The sequence below is a fragment of the Nicotiana tabacum genome, chromosome 5, assembly GCF_000715075.1.
Source record: "Nicotiana tabacum cultivar K326 chromosome 5, ASM71507v2, whole genome shotgun sequence".
Lineage (NCBI taxonomy): Eukaryota > Viridiplantae > Streptophyta > Magnoliopsida > Solanales > Solanaceae > Nicotiana > Nicotiana tabacum.
The window spans coordinates 163584473-163597416 of NC_134084.1; the positions used below are offsets into that span (position 1 = coordinate 163584473).

The 12944-nt window shown below is 36.3% G+C and overlaps 1 pseudogene; it reads right to left on the reverse strand.

The window, feature by feature from the left end:
- Positions 1-6100: 6100 nt before the first annotated feature.
- LOC107764378 (UDP-glycosyltransferase 90A1-like) lies at positions 6101-7824 on the reverse strand (annotated as a pseudogene).
- Between the last annotated feature and the right edge of the window lie 5120 nt (positions 7825-12944).

Genomic DNA, 12944 nt, shown 5'->3' on the forward strand with positions numbered 1-12944 from the left:
ATATGGATATGGGAATGGGCCAACGAGTACTTAGTAGTTGATTCAGGAAGAACCTAGTCATGACTAGACAAGAAGTTGCAGACAAATTAGCAGATCATGCAAGATAAATATAGTAAACCCCAACATGGAGAATTCAGCCTCGTAGTAATGTCATCAGCCTCGTAAAGGTACCGTATGAGTGTTACGGGAATAAAAAAGAGAGTTCCACTGGGAAGACAGTCCAAATGTCAATTTAGAAGCAACCCCACAAGCACAAGGGCATAAAGATAAGTAACTATGGATAAATATAGGCAAGGAAGGACATCATAAGGTCCGTTAAATTTACAATATAATAAGCTCACAGCTTTACAAGAGTTGGAGCATCCTCCCTAAGTACTACAATGAAAGACTAAGCTGAGGAACTAAGGAAGAAGGCTTCAACCTAAGCACAATGTCCTGAAAAGGAAATGGTCTTATAATGACAATCCCACAACAACATTGTATGTACTCTATAAGAAAGTGGCACCTATCATGGCAAATAAACAGGAAGAAGAAAAGAATCAAAGGATGAAGTTCAAGATCATATGGGTTGTATGAAATTCCAATATGTGTGGGCACTAAGATAAGCTAAGTATGCACGCAACAAAGGGGCAGAAATACAAGGAAAAGTAATAGCTTACGCTGAAAGAGAGCTAAGATGGAACGAAAGAAATTATTCAATCAATGATCCAGAGTCGATTACATTATGAACGCACTTAAGGCTTCGGAGTTTTATACATGTAGCATATATAGCCGTAGAAGATTCTGGTATACGTTAAAGGAAGGAATTGAGCTAGGTCATAAATGAACGATTAAATTGTTAAAGGATTGTATCATACATATTCCTCATTGCCCATGAAAGGCTAAATAGAATAACTAATACCATGAACCACATATCGGGAGATAACTTAAGCCGACGTAAAGGCCGATCAGAAGGAGGAGAAAACTAAAGAGTTACATCAACGAAGTAAATCAGGAATCTGACTATTGGACCCAAAATATTATAGATCTCGTGATTGAGAACACTGCAGGATTACCTTTTAGATATCAGAGGTACACGAGAGATAGTACAGTAGCCATATTCTATAATAGCTCTACGATAAAGCCAGTTAAAAAAGTAATAGCCTCATAATAAGTCGTTTCGAAGCTCCTACCGGATTGTAGTATTATAATAGAGCTTCAAGTTGTGATGTGAATCATACCTATGTGGAGGGGAGGTTATGAAGGAGAGAGAAGATATGATGCGAGATTTTAAGTAAGTAAGGTAAATGTGAACAACGTATGAGATACTCAAATGCAGAAGGTTGTGAATAGTCTATACTTCGGATAGAAGGCTAGAAGCGCAAGGATTCAATAACCGAGAATTATAGCGGCATCATCAGCGGCATGTCTTCCAGACTATAGTTTCTAAGTACCAAGAGGTCTAGTTAAGATAGTAGAGAAGAGTTAGAGATGATATGATGTCTCGCTTGACATTCCAGAATAACATAAGAAAGTGTATGGTGCAAGCAAGTTGAAGAAAGGTTGCCAGTAGGATAAATGGATATGTATAAGTCGCAAGCTGAAGTATGGTAGAGCGACAAAGTTTTAAGAAGACATAAGTAAGGATAAGGAAAGGCAAATGAAAAGGGGGCGAGAATGGATAAGTGCTCGGGATTATGTTCATGAAAATAAGAGAGCTAATGGTTTATCTAAGTTATAGAAAGTTCAGTATAGCCTGAATGAACTTAAAGGAGTCTAAGACTAATAGCATTTAGAAAAATGGAATATTGCCTTGTTAATGGAATGAGGGTGTAATTGTGATAAGTAAAGGATAACATTTGGGCCTTCGATTGAGTAATGATTTGAAAACAAAACAAAAAAAAAAAAATAGAAGAGGGGGATTTCATGAGTTGCACAGGATTAAAATACCCACATAGGGTGAATCACATCGGGATGCAATGAAATACGATTATGGAAATCACTTCAAATATTTGTCGATGCGACGTAAGCCCTAGTGGCAAGGTATTACGTAAGAAGTTTCAAGTTATCAATGGTATATTGTAGATCAATATTGAGGCGAATCATAATGGATGGAAAAAAGTCACAAAGTATGAGCTGAGATTAGGTCGTCATTCTTAAGATGAACAGTAATGAGAATGCATTAAAGGACTTAGCCTTATGCATATAGGATAAGCAACGAAAGTAACCTGGAGTTTGGTCGCAGACCTCAGTAACGATAAATCGAAGTAAAAGTTATGGTATAGTATGACCAACTTAGAGGTAGTAAAGCTAATGACGCCAGAGGGACAGCTTGATATAGCAATATTCGTAAATTCGATAAAATATCGAGCAAAGAACTTCAGTATACTTATAGATGCCCAGACGGACATCTCACCAAGCTCTGTATATGTTCACAAAGTGAGGCCTAAAGATTGGCTAAAAGATGGAGGAAAAAGGAAAGAGGATCGCATGGGCGTACTTATAAGGTTAGAGTCGTACAGGCTGCATGAAAGAAGGTAGCAACAGTTACGAGATTGGAAGGATTCGGGCCACAAGTTGTGGCATGAGAAAGAGACCTAAATGGGGGAATGCCCTGGCCTTTGGATTTATTCATAGAACAACTGCCTAAATGGCAAGGAGAGTATTAAGGTATTCACAAGAGCTATAAGTTATGAAAATGATAAGAGCATCAGTCAACATTCGAGGACGAATATTCCAAAGGGGGGAATGATGTTATGCCCCGCAATATTACGTCTTGCAGTAATAAGTTACGTATTATATTACGATAATATTACATCCTGCTATATTATATTACGATGATGTTACATCATGCAGTATTATATTACGATGTTGTTACGCCTTGCAGTATTACATTACGATGATGTTACGCTTCGCAGTATTAAATTACGACGATGTTGCACCCTATAGTATTGCACTTTGAATTTGTCGTAAGGTAATTAACATCGGTCCAAGGAAAAGATTATTCGGATTTTATAAGGATTATGCTATTTCACAAGTGATGAGTAAATTCGTAAAGATGAAAGCGGAAGAAAGTCAAAGAAAATGAATTTTCGTCCAAGTTTGGAGTGTTGAGATAATATACGGGCCGAGCGTTAATACCCGGTATTTATAGACCACTGTCATATAAGGTACTACATGACCATGATAGTAAGGTGTATAAGGTGTGTTAAAAGTGAGTAGTATTTTAAGTAATTTGAGATAATTCTTAATTATATAGATAATTGGGTCATTATTGGTTAATGGAGGATTAATAATTAACTAAGATGTTGGTGGTTGATTGGTTGAGGATGGATAAGCTAAAAGGTGGCAGCCATAGAGGTCTTGAATAATTGACTCATTAGTCACATGCCAAGGTCGCTTATTTAGGTAAATCATGGGACTTAGTCATCAAAGATGTGGGGCCCACACCCACTTAGTAAAGACATTTCAAAGAATTAAGAAATGGATGTTTGAATCAAGAAATCAAGGTTACTGCTGGAAAAGCTCACAACTTTGAGAAATTTCATAAGACTTCTCCAACTTAAAGTAATGTGAGGAATTTCAAAAGACTTCTCCAATTCATACAGTGATCCAACGTTAGCAACGTGAATCCAACGAGATTCCAACAAAATTTCTTAGCACCTTAGCAACATAAGATTTTCCAATTTTAAGGAAGTACAGTGCAATTTTTCTCAAGAAAATCGGTTCAGGTATATTAAGGCTATCCCTTCTTTCTTTTGGCATGATCCATACGATACAAACGAAACAAGTAAATGCACAGCTTTCATAAATGATTCTATTCATAGAAGTACTAGAAGTGCTTATGTTCTTGATTCCCCATGTGTCATATTACTCTATCATCTATTCATGGGTCTTAAAAAATACATATTTGATAAAGTTTATCCGAAAGGCATATTGAGTTTTCTAACATTCCGAGAAAATCTTATTAATGTATTTCTTATGCATTTATACAGGTACATTGACCCATGACTCAAACGGCGTTATATATGTGTATATGTATATATATATATATATATATATATATATATATATATATATATATATATATATATATATATATATATAGAGAGAAAGGTTATAGCGTTATATTCGCACCACCACCGGATCAGCTGGTATATGTTGGTGATTTTGCCCACAGTGGATGATGTTATGAAACATGTACCTATGCACGACATGACATTAATATGTATATGCATGACACTATTAAGTATTTCATGATTTACAAAGTTTTCCATACTTACAGGTTGAGTTATTCACTCTATATTTCTTCCATGTCTATTATGTACTTATTTATGTGCCTTACATACTCGGTACATTATTCGTACTGACATCCCTTTTGCCTGGGGATGCTGCGTTTCATGCCCGCAGGTGTCGATAGACAGGTCGAGAGCCCTCCAAGTAGGCTATTAGCTCAGCGGAAGTTGTTGGTGCGCTCCATTAACTTTGGAGTTACTTGTTTGGTTAGTATGATTTAGACGTGCATTGTTTGGTATGGCGGGACTCTGTCCCGACCTTTATGAAAATTATGTATTCTTAGAGGCCTGTAGACAAATGTCATGTACGTAAAAGATTGTATGGCCTTGTCTGCCCATGTTCAGTACACGAGTGGTTATTTTGGTCTTATAAGCCCGTACTTCATATGTATAAGTTTGTATTCCCCCATGCTTTACTCCAGTTTATTTACCTATTACAGAATGATATGAAAGATACGTTACGTTGGTACTCGGTCGAGTAAGGTACCGGGTGCCCGTCGCAGCCCATCGGTTTGGGTCGTGACATATACGCGCAACTCTCGTATCCAGAAATTAGTAATATTAAATTGTGTGACCATCTCATCTAAAAATTTTACCTATTTAAAAGAATATGCTTTTATTTACCTAATTTTATCTTCAAAATGACTCGTTACATGACTGGTTCAATAGAGGTTGATTGTTTCTTCAAAATTTTTAAATGTGGTGAAGCGCCTACTTCCTAAAGTGTTGGCCACCATCAATGAAAAAGAGGCATATGACTGGTTTGGCCAAATCATTGAAAGAAAAGAGAACATAACATTTTACAGTTTTGATATGCTAATTAATTGAGTTTCATAGCTCTTTCGAGCCCTTTATTCGGAAATATGGTATGGGGTATAATCATGTACTGTGATGTGTTCATTGCTAACTCCCATCTTTCAATATCGTTTGCTTCTTAACTCTACTCATCGCCATTTTATAGCAGCGGCAAATGAGTAATATTTTGTTTTACCCTCTTCTTTTTCACTATTAGCAGATGCGAATCTAAGATTTAAATTTTATGGGTTCAACATTTAAGGTGTTTAAAGCATTAACTCATAATATATTTGAAATTATGGGTTCATGTCTACAGTTTATTGTAATTCTAGTGAATTCTTATACATAAATTTATGTTCCGTATCAAAAATATTAAGTTCGGATGAACTTGATACTTTATGGTTGGATACGCCCTCGATGTTAGGTCAACTAAAAGCCTACCATATGTTCCTATACAATGTGCAAAAAAATACAAAAAATACTTTGTAAAGAATCCTTATACCTCACGCATAAATTTTATGCAAAATAATTTATAAGTAACAAAATAATTTCACTCTGTACTCTTACATAATTTATAAGTAACAAAAGGGATGGAGTCGATCACTTTAGTAAGTTTTCTGCAACATATTTCAGTACGTGGATTCAAAACTGGCATTTGCCTTTTTTTAAGCCTCCAACAATTTTGCAAAGTCATCAAACACAACGAGAGCTTAGTACAACAACTTTATCTATGTATAATTATATGATTAAGATGTTTCAAAGTTATATTTTCTAGATATATACCTTCTCTATGTTTGATGACTTTGCAGAATTGTTGGAGGCTTAAAAAAACGCAAATGCCAGTTTTGAATCCACGTACTGAAATATGTTGCAGAAAACTTACTAAAGTGATCGACTCCATCCCTTTTGTTACTTATAAATTATGTAAGAGTACGGAGTGAAATTATTTTTTTATTTTAGTAAATAACACATAACGTTGATTATAGTTACAAGTCCAACTAGTTATAAAATGGGCACATGTAATAAAAAAATCAAAATGAAATTGGTACAACATAAATTTATTTGTTAAGAAATTCAACAAGCAAAACATGACAACTGATCAAACCCGTGTTAACTCAAGAATCAAGTCACTCAATGCTTTCCAGGATGATCCACCTTGTTTGACAACATTAGTGGCAGCTTCCCCGATTTCCTTCACTTTGTTCCTTACCTCTTTACCTTTCTCTCCTTCCATCAACTCCCTTGCCGACTTTTCCAAACCTTCCCAATTCACGAACCCTCTCACTGACTCATCACGTCTCAACTCTTATCCCAATCTTGATTTCCTCCACCACCAGTCTAGCATTTAGATGTTGTTCCGCCATCATATGCCATGCCAGAATTGGAACCTTTGCGCATATGCTCTCTATTATCGAGTTCCAACCACAATGGCTTAAAAACCCTTGAACGCTCTCGTGACTCAGGATTTCTCTTTGATCAACCCACTCTGTCACCACCAATCCCTTGTTCTTCACTCTATCTTCAAACTCAAACCCTATGCCATTGTCATCAGCTATAGTATTTCTCCTTACAACCCACAAGAAATTGAATTGGGATTTCTCCAACCCAATTTTAATTTCCTTGAATTGTTCAGGTGATATCTGTGCTTGGGTCCCAAATGCAACGTACAAAACTGGCTTTCTCTGTTGTAGCATTCCGTCAAGCCACTTCATGATGTGCGAATATGGTTTCTCTAAGCATTTAACTAGATGTGCTTTTTGTTGCTCACAAGATGGTCCAATGCACCATGCTCTAGGACTACATCTAATATTAAAGTAGTCTACAGAAATACATTCGAGCTCATAAAAGCTGTTAAAAAGAACACCATAACTTTTAGAGGTGGCTATGATTGACTCCATGACAAACTGGAAAAAGGGGCCCTTTTGTTCACGCTCTCTGAGGGGTGAATCAAAATCGTTTCTAGTGATTTTAATCCAGGAAATGTCGGGGTCTGTAAAACGCTCATTGTCGGACAATTCTGTCCGAAGAAGTGAACTGGAGGAACGTCCCATGCACGTGGCAAATGGGCTAATTGTATGATAGGAGAGTCTTGGGATACCAAATTTGTTTGCAGAGTCTAAAGTCCAGCCGAGAAAACTATCAGTGATCATGAAAGGATGTTGATGATATTAATGTTTGTATCAGAAAGGGAGCTGGAGAAGAAAGGATGATTTGCTGGAGTGGTGAACATGGTGATCATAGAAATTATTCCGCGATTGAGAAGAAGGCGAGCAAGGTCAAAGAATGGAATGGTATGCCCTTTCGACATGAAAGGGAACATAACAACATGAGTTGTAGCAGTTAATTAGCTCCTTGGTGTTTCATTCTTAAAACTAACAACATGAAAAGAAGCCATTTTTTTGCCTGTTAATTAGCTCCTTGGTGTTTCATTCTTAAAACTAAGGAGAGGTTTACTTTTATTATACTAATACAAACAAGAGATCCTCTAAGTCAACTGGAGAGATATACTTTCATTAAATTTAATTGGGCTCTATTCCTTGCAACTTCCCATCGTGCTTAGCATGATCTTTATAAAAATAATTATTGTAAAGAATAGCATAAGAAGACTATTAGTCATAGACCTTCTGCTAGCCCAAGATAGTTAACTAAGATTGGAGGATTCAACTAAAGAAGATGAAACTTGAAAAGAGAAGAAAGATTTTTGAAAGGAGAACTTTGTTATTGAAAAAGACTTTATTGAATTTGGTTTCATTACAAGTGCTTAAGACTACTCCCATTTATACTTGTCTAGGGATGATTCTAGATACAAAAATAATCTAGACAATTCTATCACCATATACTAATATCTTCCTTAAATATCCAAGATTCTAGAATATCTAGATATTTCTTAAGTACAACAAATATCCAAGATAACACTCCATAACTTTCTAGAAACTTCTTCTAATTATAATTTTTACTCTTCCAAAAAATCAACTTTATTTCTTCACGCTCCCCCTTAAAGTGATTTTTTGGAAGCTATCCCAAGCTTGTCGCGGAAGAACTCAACCGATGCTTTAGGACGTGTCTCGGTAAAGATCTCAGCACTATTTTTCTGGCTTGTCTTGCTTCCACAAAGACTAAAGGTTTTTCAATTGGTCCTGCATAGAAACATGAGTATGTGCTGATGAAATTTTCATCTCTAAAACGAGATGGCTTGACAATAGTTCTTTTTGGCCTTCCTGAAACATTTAAATCATCTCCTTGTTGAGTTTCATGTCGTTAAGTCTCAGACTTCCCCTTTCTCTTAGCTCCTCGACAACTGTGTTATCTAAAGAAGTACTTGTAATGGGCAGATTTGATGCTTCAGGGTTCAAGGGTTTATAACCTACCCCTTCTTGTGCAACTCCATAATACAAAGAGATTTCATCGAATATGACATCCCTTGAGACAGCAAAGAGATGAGTTTTAGGATCCATACACTTCCATCCCTTTTTTCTTTCATCATATCCGATAAAGATGCATTTCCTTGCCTTGGCATCCAACTTGCTTCATTGAGAATCCGGAATGTGAACATAACAAATAGAGCCAAAAACCCTGAGATGTTTCACGCTAGGCTTTTCTCCACACATTAATTCATAAGGAGACTTCATATTGTTTGGAGAAAGCGGCATCCTATTAATCACATACGCTGCACATTTAATACCTTCAGCCCACAAGGCTCTAGGTAAATTCTTGGCATGAAGCCAACTCTTACATGTCTCAGTTAAGTGTCGGATCTTCCTTTTAGTCACTCCATTTTGTTGTGGCGTATCAGCGCATGTCAGCTCTATTTTAATGCCATACTGACGATAAAGGAAAGAAACTTATCTGACGTGAACTCACTACAATTATCAGTTCGCAACCGCCTTATTCTGGAATCGAGTTCACCTTCAACTATTTCTTTGAACTCCACAAACTTACTAAAAACTTCTGACTTGTGCTTCACAAAATAAACCCAAGTGAATCTAGTAAATCATCAATGAAAATTAACATATAAGAATAGCCTAAGAATGAAGGAGTTCTCGTTGGCCCCATCAAGTCACTGTGAATAAGTTTTAGTGGGGCATTGCGCCTTGACAAGGATCTGTCAAATGAAAGACAGTGTGCCTTTCCATATTGACATCCTTCACAAACCTCTCCTCCACCAAAATTTCTTAAGTTAAGCAAGCTTTTTACTAGATACAACTTTACCATAGCTTTTAATTTATCCTTGCTTAGATTTCCAAGTCTAGCATGCCAAAGATGTGTATTATCATTGCCACTCATCTTCTCAATATATGAATTAGAGGCAGATAAGACTTATAAATCGTTAACTCTCTTACCTGAGTGAACGATATCTGCCTTGAGCACCTTGATATATCGGAGGAACTTCACCTCACGTGAGCCAAATAGCAAATAGTTTTCAGCATCTACAACATTTGCAACTGAAAATAGAATTTTCTTCATACGTGGAACATGAAAGACACTGTTGAGAGTGATAGTGTCTTTTTGCTTCTCGTTGATCACAACAATGCCTTCCTTCTCCACATTATGGATTGTATTATCTACTGTAACAATAACATCATGTCTGTTGTATTCGCGAAAGGTGGAGAATTTGGATTGATCTCCCGAATCCACGATCCAGTCTCTTTCAAAATTTATGAAAGCCATGGCATTTATTGCCGAGTCTCCGTTGTGAAGCACTTTCCCCAGTCTTCTTCTTTTTTTTTCTTCTTTTTTCAGCAGCTTTCTTGGTTTGAGAATATTGCTCTCTTTGGCTCGACAATATCTTTTTATGTGTCCGACTTTGCCACAACGCTAACATTTTAAAAGTTTTCTACTGCTACTAGAAAACTCCCCCTTCTTTCCTGGCGAGCATGAACCACTTGAGGATTGAAAGTGCATTCTATCTCTTGATTTCCCTTTAAAATTCCTCTTATCGGTGACAAGAGCATTTCCTTCCCCTTCTTTGATAGATACACCAGCCATCTGTTTGGCTAGTAGCTCTTGTGATGACAGTAAATTCTCAAATTCTTCCAAAGATGGTTGTTGAACCCATCCTTGAATCGATGCAACAAAGGGAATATATTCTGACTTTAAACCACGAATAATAATTCTTTTTATTCGTGCTTCAGAGATAGCTTCGTCGGATTCAATAGAGAAATTTCGGATCACAAATTTTTAACCTTCAAAAAATACTCGATGATAGAGAGATTACCTTAAGTGGTGTTAGCTAACTGATTCTCCAAAATCTGTAGCCGAGCTTCATCCTTCTTGTTGAACAGACGATCGAAGGTCCTCCATATTTCATGAGCTAATTTAAACCTTATAATATGATCAAATAAATTAGGAGAGATAGACCTCTTTAAGTTAAACTCTGCCTTAACATTAATATGCTTCCACTTCTTACGTGCAATGATATTTTGCGGTGCGTCAGTAGGAGGACTTGTGTTACTTCCATTGACAACTTTCCACAAATCCTCACCAACAAGGTATGACTCCATACAAGTCTTTCCATACCTTGTAGTTGGACTGGTTCAATAACTCCATCCACAATCCATTAGCACGACCATCCAAATCCATTTAGAGAAATCAGTTGAATCAACTACTAACCCGACCTTGAAATCCAGAAGCCGACTTATGGCTTTGATACCATGTAAAGAATAGCAGAAGAAGACTATTATTCGGAGACATGATTCGATTAAAGAAGAGGAAGCTTGAAAAGAGAAGACAGATTTTTGAAAGGAGAACTTTGTTATTGAAGAAGAATTTCTTGAATTTGGCTTCATTAGAAATGCCTAAGACTACTCTTATTTATACTTGTCTAGGGATGATTTTAGATACAAAAATAATCTAGACAATTCTATCACTTTCTACTAATATCTTCCTTAAATAACCAAGATACTAGAATATCAAAATATTTCTTAAGTACAACAAATATCCAAGATATTACACCATAACTTTCTAGAAATTAACTTCTTCTAATTATAATTTTTACTCTTCCAAAAAATCAACTTTATTTTTTCACAATTGTATCATAGTAATTGAACTTTGACAATGTCATAATTATACAAATTACAAGAATCAATAAATGACTATTTTTTTTTTTTGGAAATTAGTAATATAACTACCCCATGTGCATCTTATTATGCTACAATATGACGAAATCATCAAGTTTAGCAAGTTATTTTCTTTTCTGAAGGTGGTTAGTCGATCACTAAAAGGTCATTACCTTGTGTGAATATGAGGTGCTTTATGCACGAGTTGTCTTTAACTTTCTAAAAAAGCAAGTTCTTTTAATTTGCCTATAAATAGATTCCTTCTGTATTGGATGAATCAAGAAAGTAGAACTTCTTACTTGATTCCATGGGCACTCCACCATCAGTGCGCCGTATATACTGAGGTGGACATATTTGCAAGCTATGGAAAAACCTATGGTTCTTATAGCTTAGGTGAGAACAATATCATGTTATCTGATTATCCTCCTCTTTATGCTTTATTTCAGTTTCGCGCAGGCTTCTATGGAACTTTTACACTGCGATCAGTTCCTATTTGTACGATCCACCTTAATTTCCTTAATAAGTTCGATCTGTTCATTAGCCCCTCCCCCCCCCCCCCCCAACTTCATTTAGTAGGTTGAATCTTACCAGAATAACATTCAATGATGTGCCACAGATGCTGTACTTTCTTACACATGCATTATATTTAAAAAACATAAGCAAAATAAAACCGGAAATGCGAATACCAAAATACGAATATAATGTTAAGTTTGGCAGAAATCTTTTGTCCCACATCGGTGGGAAAAGAATGGTTGGGGGGATTTTCCCCCTATAAAATAAGGCTTAATGTTTAGGATTTAAACACACCTCTCATTTGCCTTCTCATCTATTTAAGGCATTTGTATCTTCTCTCTTTAGTATTATTTCACTTGTATTTTTGGAGTGAAATAAAATATTGGTTGTGTCCGAGGAGTAGGCAAAATTAGCCGAACCTCGTAAATTCTAGTGTTCCCTTTATTGTTGCTTTATTGTCTTATTTATTATTTGGTGGCTGTCATAATTTTTGGTATAGTAGTTGTGACTTATTCACACTATATACATTTGGCTTCCGCAACAATTGGTACCAGAGCCAAGGTACTGTTTTAGTATGCTCTGTGGTTGCAGCATAGTCTGATCTTCCACATCAGAAAAGATTTATCTTGGTAACTGTGTCAAGATTCTGTCTTAGTATGCTCTCTGGTTGCAGCTTAGTCTGATCTTCCACACCAGAAAGGAAATAATCTTGATTTGTGTCGTCAGCTATTAAATAATATTTGTGTCAAAGATGGGAGACAATAAACAAGAAGAATCTACATCAAGTGTCAACAATACGTCATCATTGGCATCTTCGCTTATGACAAGAATTGTGTCAAATGCGAAATTTGCGGTAGAAATATTTGACGGGTCCGGACATTTTGGGATGTGGCAAGGCGAGGTTCTAGATGTCCTTTTTCAACAAGGGCTAGATCTTGCTATTGAAGAAAAGAGACCAGATGCTATTGGAGAAGAAGATTGGAGAATTATCAATCGTGTTGCTTGCGGTACCATTCGATCTACCTTGCTAGAGAGCAGAAATATCCATACACAAAGGAAACTTCTGCAAGTAGATTATGGAAAGCACTGGAGGATAAATTTTTGAAGAAAAACAGTCAAAATAAATTGTACATGAAGAAGAGACTGTTTCACTTCACCTATGTTCCTGGTACCGCGATGAATGAACATATCACCAGTTTCAATAAGTTGGTCACAGATTTGCAAAATATGGATACAACTTATGATGATGGTGACTTGGCCTTGATGTTGTTGGCGTCACTTCCTGATGAGTACGAGCACCTTGAAA